The sequence below is a fragment of the Nymphaea colorata genome, chromosome 1 (genome assembly GCF_008831285.2).
Source record: "Nymphaea colorata isolate Beijing-Zhang1983 chromosome 1, ASM883128v2, whole genome shotgun sequence".
Lineage (NCBI taxonomy): Eukaryota > Viridiplantae > Streptophyta > Magnoliopsida > Nymphaeales > Nymphaeaceae > Nymphaea > Nymphaea colorata.
In genome coordinates, this window is record NC_045138.2 from 9,497,606 (window position 1) to 9,504,218 (window position 6,613).

At 39.0% G+C, this 6,613-nt stretch overlaps 1 pseudogene; it reads right to left on the reverse strand.

Annotated features, from left to right (window-relative positions):
- Window positions 1-123: 123 nt before the first annotated feature.
- LOC116256129 (type IV inositol polyphosphate 5-phosphatase 7-like) lies at window positions 124-6,613 on the reverse strand (annotated as a pseudogene).

Sequence of the window (6,613 nt, forward strand, 5' to 3'; positions counted from 1 at the left end):
GGTGTTCGTGTCTTCTATAATAAGTATTGTCTATTATATTTGTTTTGTCTGCTATATGATGACAAGAATATCTTATTATTTGAACATGTTATATAAAAGCAATATAAAATTCATATCGGCAATTCAATACATTTGATAACACGATCCACAATAGGATAGAACTATCCGATAATTCAAGTCCCCAAGCCAAATAATCCAGCTAAATCAAACACAAAGATAGCATTGGTTTAGTCAGCAGATTATAGAGAAAACTCAAGCTGGAATCTCAATTGTTTGAAGAAAATCAAAAAGTTATGTCAGTTCATCTGTTCAAGAGCACCAAAATTGGAGACAAAAGTTATTACTCGCTCGGTTACTTACTCATGGTCAAGGATTGTCTCAAGAGAGTTGTTGTCACCTAATCCATGGACAGGAGGGAATCGAGTATTCCTGAGTAGATATCTCCATGATATCCGAGTTCCTTCTTCGCACATTGCCCTCTTTCTGCCCCAATGTTAAGTGACTACAGACGAAGCAAAAGCTTGTTTTCTGCACCAACATGCTAATTGAAATGTAACCTTGAAACCTCCATAATAGTTCAAGAGAAAAGGTTTTTGGATTAAAAGCAACTCTATAGGCAAACAAAACTTTCAAAATTAACTAATTGGGAGTAGCAAAAGATCTTACCTTGTTTCCAAGGTAACCCATTAATCTTTTCCCACGCAGGAGACCTTCAGGTTCTTAACATCATCCCTTATATCACTCCTCACCCAAACTGTGAGAAATATGCCAACCATTTGCTTGCTAGCTACCAAACAGTATCAAGAATGGCCTGTTGATCTATATCTGTCCTCCCCCATGGAAGGGGGCACACCATAAGGCAATGGTGAAAAAATACATGGCACTTGGAGAATTACAACCAGCATTTTCATCGTCCGAAGAACCTGAACGAAATGTACCATCATAATCATTCGGCATGTTTCCAAACATAACTCTGTCACATACACTGAATTTGTGTTCAAGCCTCAGTTGACCCATGGAAATGTCATTACCCATCCTCAAACTTCGACTAAGGGACTGGAGAGACCGTCGATTAAAGAAAGACGAAGTCTTTTGCCTTGTTGAGCCTTCAAAATCAAAGTCTAATTCCGTAATGGGATCAGGTATAGGTGAAGGCATTTGGTAGCCACCAGTTCCACTCAAACTAGGAAGATTGTTTAGAGTTTTCTATATCAGTGATAACCATTTGATAGTAGGGCCACTGTCCTCTAAAGAAAAACAGAGATTCAAGAAAGGAATGCATGATTTAACGTGGTTCAGTGTAAACTCATACCTGCATCCACAAAGGCAACTATCATTATTAGTATTGATAGGCCTAGATCTTCCTTCTATTTATAATAGAATTACAAGCACCATTATTTCCTGAATTACAAAATTTGTATCGATCTTTACAAGAGGAAACAATATCTAATTTACAGTTGTTTGCGTTACTGCCTTTGTAACGATCACAATCTTTACTTCCTCCATCATGGTGGCTGGCTTGTGTTTCCTTCTTGATATTGCCATTGTAATGATTGCCATTGTTACTTCCTTCAATATTATGGTTGACTGACTTCCTCATATTGCCTTTGTAACGATTACCATCGTTACTTCCTTCCTTAGTGTGGCTGGCTGGTGTTTCCTTCTCTATTCCCTTGATATCGCCTTTACTGTCTTTAGCTTCCCTCAAACTAGGCAGCAATATGGAAAGCACTAGTTTACCTCTTAAAAATTTGAAGGTGGTCTGGGAGAGAGCTTTGGTAAAAATGTCGGCCACATGTTGGGTTGATGGGACAAATTGAGTTGTAAGAAGGCCGAGCACAACCTTTTCCCTTAGAGATAATCTAATTCAACATGCTTCATGTGATAATGAAAAACCGGTTTGATAGACACTTAAAGTGTGGACAGGTTGTCGCAATAGAGAACTGGTGGCGCTGGGAGATAAAGTGATGTCTTTAAGGATATATGTAATCCAAGTTAATTCAGCAGCAGCGGATGCTATTGATCGGTACTCAGCCTCGGTGGTAGATCGGGCCACTGTGGGTTGCTTCTTTGTTGTCCATGAGATAGGATTAGTGCCAAGAAACGTAACAAAACCAGTAGTTGAACGATGTGTTGCTTGACAACCAGCCCAGTCGGAGTCAGAGAAGGCATGATGTTGGAGTTGCTCTTGAGGATATAAATGACATCTGATATCAATGGAGCCACTAACGTATTGAATGAGTCTTTTAACTAGTTGGACGTGACTGACCATGGGCGTTTGCATGTATTGACTAATGAAGTTGATAGCAAAAGAAATGTCAGGTCATGTGAAAATGAGGTATTGTAGTCCTCCGACTAAGCTCAAAAAAAGTGTTGGATCTCAAAAAGGTGTGTCATCAATCGGATTTTTGTAATTTTGAATCAAGGGAGTAATGGCTGGTTTGCACAATGTCATTGTAGCTCTTTCTAGTAGGCTATAGACATATCACTTTTGATTTAGAAAGAGCCCACTTGAAAATTTAATGACCTCTATTCCAAGAAAGTGATGAAGATAACCCATCCTTCATAGAGAACTCTTTGCTAATATCCCGAATGAATTCTTGAAGAAGCATATGATTGCTGCTAGTTAAGATTATATTATTGACATACAATAGTAGAAGTATGATACCATGTCTTTCTTTATAGATGAATAATGAGGGATCAGAGATGTTGGATGAGAAGCCTTTTGATAGAAGATAAGTGCCAAATCGATCGTACCATGCTCTTGGAGCTTGATGTAAGCCATAGAGATCTTTATGTAACTGGCATACATAACTTGGTTTTGGTCATCAATAAATCCTGGTGGTTGTTCAATAAACATAGTTTGATCCAAATCACCAAGTAAAAAAGGCGTTTTTTACATCCATTTGTCGAATATCCCAATTGTGAGGGAGAGGCACAATTCTAATAGTTGTTGGTTTTATAACAAGGGAGAAAGTTTCTAGAAAATCAACGCAAGGCAGTTGGTTGAACGCACGAGCCACAAGTCTAGCTTTGAGTCGCTCAACCGTTCCATCGCTCTTGGGTGTTGTTTTAAAGACGCAACGAGTTGAAACAACATTCATACTTGGTCGGCATGGAACCAACATCCAAGTGTGGCATTGTTCCAAAGAACATCACTCTTCATTCATGGCAGCAACCCAACTTGGATCCTTAAAAGCATGCTTAACAGTTTTAGGTTCAAATGGTATCGTTAATGCCAAAAAATACTTAGGATTTGGTTTTAAGATACCAGCCTTAGCCCGAGTTACCATGGAGTGAATATTTGAGCTTTCTTGGATTGACCGTCTTTCTTCAGGCTGTTGACTTGTACCTCATTGTCTGGTGAAAGCATATCATTTTCATCTCTACCATGTGTCTCTTGTGCTGAAATATTGTAATCTTTACCATTTGTCTCTTGTGCTGAAACATTGTCTAATGAGTCATCGTGCAAGAGATGATGATGATTGATCACTTGGTATGAATCATCTTTGTTATCATCTTGAGAAAGATCTGGACAATGATCTAATGTCATCCAATCACTGTATGTCGCTCTGGTTTTGCAGGTTGATGTAGAAGAAAATAGTGCTCCATGCTATTTATAAGGGAAGATACTTTCATCAAAGACAACATGTCGGGATATATATACTTTTCTTGTATGTGGGTATACACACTTGTATCCCTTATGTGTATTACTATATCCCAAAAATACGCATGGTAAAGATCTCGGCTCAAGTTTGTTGAGAGTGTAATCTTTTAGATATGGAAAACATCTAGTCCCAAATGTTCGTAAACAAGAGTAAGATGGACTTTTCCAAAAACCAATTCAAAAGGAGATTTCATCTTCAACGTTGGAGTGGCCATTCTATTAATAAGCCAAACTGCAGTGGAAAAGGTTTCAACCGAGTGCCGAGCTGGTATATTTGCATTGAACTATCATTGCCAACCCAAGTTCGACAATGGTTCTCGTCCTGCCATTCCATTTTGGGGTGACTTCTTAGGATAAACTTTGTGATGATGTATACCATTTTCTTGCATATATGTTGTAAGTTTAAGACTATTGAATTCACGTCCTTCAACTGTTTGAATCTTCTTAATTTTCTTATCAAACTGATTTTCAACATATTTATGAAAAATCGTAAACACTTGATATAACTCTGATTTATAGTGCAAGGGATAGAACCAAGTGAATCGGGTGGCTTCATCAATAAAGACAACATAAAATCGGAATTTAGCAACAGAAATAATTGGGGTTGGTCCCCATAGATGACAGTGCACTTTGTCAAGAAAATTGTCACAATGTTCATCCACTAGTAAAAAAAGAAGGCAGCACATTTTTGTTATTGCAAGAATGTTTACTACCTCACGATGAACATGGCCCAGATGTTGGTGCCATATTTCTTTATTCGCTGCTTGAAATCTTGTAGAGAAATATACTTCATGAATCCGGTCGCTGCCTTCTCCCTTATTTTCGACTGCATAGAGATTTTTATGCCTCTTCCCCGTAATTACCACTTTGTTGGTCATCGTTTCCTTCACAGCAAATTCATTAGTTGAAAGTTCAAAAATATAAGGAAGGTCAGACGTTAAATGTCTGGCGGAGATAAGGTTTTTCTTGATCTTGGGAACGACTAAAACATTATCAAGAACAAGTTTTTGTCGCCCATTTGCTATAGTAGACTGCTCTATATGAGCAATATCTAATTTTTCTCCATTTCCAACCATTATTTTATATGCCCCATAATATTTCGATAGAAAATAGAGATTACCTACGTTAGACGTCACATGAGCCGACACACCGGTGTCAGGAAACCATTGTTGGTATTGACTATCAGGTGCTTTCATAGTGGCTAAAGCTTGTGGGACCTTTTGTGACTGAAACACTTGATTGAACCTATGCCAGCAGTTGAGAGCAGTATGGTTCCTTTTGCTGCATATTTGACATATTACACCTTTTTCCTGAGCTGATTGGTTCTGATTGCAGTCTTTATTTTTGTTGTCTGAATTCCATGAACCACTTTGACTAGCTTGCAAAAAAACACGTCCTTTAGAGTTGAAGTTTTGATTTTTGCCTCCCATGTACCTTCGATTTGGTTGACGATGACTGATAAATGCAATGTGGGTGCTGCGGGGTCTACTTCTAACGTCCTCATGGTTTCATGATTTTGAAGAAGAGCAACTACCTCAAGATATGAGGGTGCTGGTGGTTTCAACATGGTTGTTAGTATGGTTGTTCGGAAAGATTCATAATCTTTTTTGGAGGCCAGTGAGAAGCCAAAAGACTTTAGTTTTGTCTGCAATAGGCTTTCCAATGGCAGCGAGCTCATCGAAAATTTTCTTGAAGCTGCGAATATATTCATCAATGGACGAGTTCCCTTTCTTATGCATTTGAAGTTTTTGCCTAAGAAACATTTCTCATTCCTTTGATTTGTTAGCAAAATGCTGAGTTAGGATGGTCCATACCTTCATGGCAGCTTGTTGCCCAATGATAATGCCCAAGATTTCCTCAGCAAGAGTCCTAGTGATCCATCCTCTAAGGAGTCGATCTGACTTTCACCAGGCGAGATAGTCAGGATTCAGTTATGTGACTGTACTTCCAGAAAAGGCGGTGAGGAACTGTGCAGGCGACTGATATTCTCCATCTAGAAAACCAATCATATTCTGGCTCTCAATGAGCCCCATCATCTGCGTTTGCCATAGCAGAAACTTACTTTGATTGAGCTTGATTGACACGAAGTTGGCAACATTTAGGTTGTATGGGTAAGGATATTTGCTTGAAACAGACACTACGCTTGAAGAAGAATTGCTCTACGCCATATGGTTGTCATGCTCTAATACCATAAAGAAAAACAGAGATTCAAGAAAGGAATGCTTGATTTAACATGGTTCGGCATAAACTCACACCTACGTCCACAAAGGCAGCTATCATTATTAGTATCGACAGGCCTGGATCTTCCTTCTATTTATAATAGAATTACAAACACCATTATTTTCTGAATTACAGAATTTGTGTCAATCTTTACAAGAGGAAACAATATCTAATTTACAGTTGTTATTTCCCTGTTTAGTTGTTGCGCCTCTCTGTTTGAGAACTGCATTAGTAATCGTTACTTCCTCCATCATTGTGGCTGGCTGGTGTTTCCTTCTTCATATTGCCATTGTAACGGTTGCCATCGTTACTTCCTTCAATATCATGGTTGATTGATGTTTCCTTCCTTATATTTCCTTTGTACCGATACCATTGTTGCTTCCTTCCTTAGCGTGGCTGACTGGTGTTTCCTTCTCGATTCCCTTGATATCGCCTTTATTGTCTATATCCTCTACACCCAAGACATTCCCCTCATTCAAAGGAACTATTTCTTGAAAACTGCAAGTGAAAACCCAACAATGAGAATGAGAGAAAGAGAAAGGGTTAGGGCAGCTCGAGACAGAGACAGTGGTGGAGGAGAGAAAGAGAAAGGACGAGGGCAGCCCAAGGTCGAGGAAGAGGCTGCGGGGGGAGAACGAGATGTCCCTCAAGGATCTGTTCCGTAGTAAATCACCGAAAGCATTGGAACATCTCGGCCTTTTTATACCTGTTGTTTTTGTTCTGCAT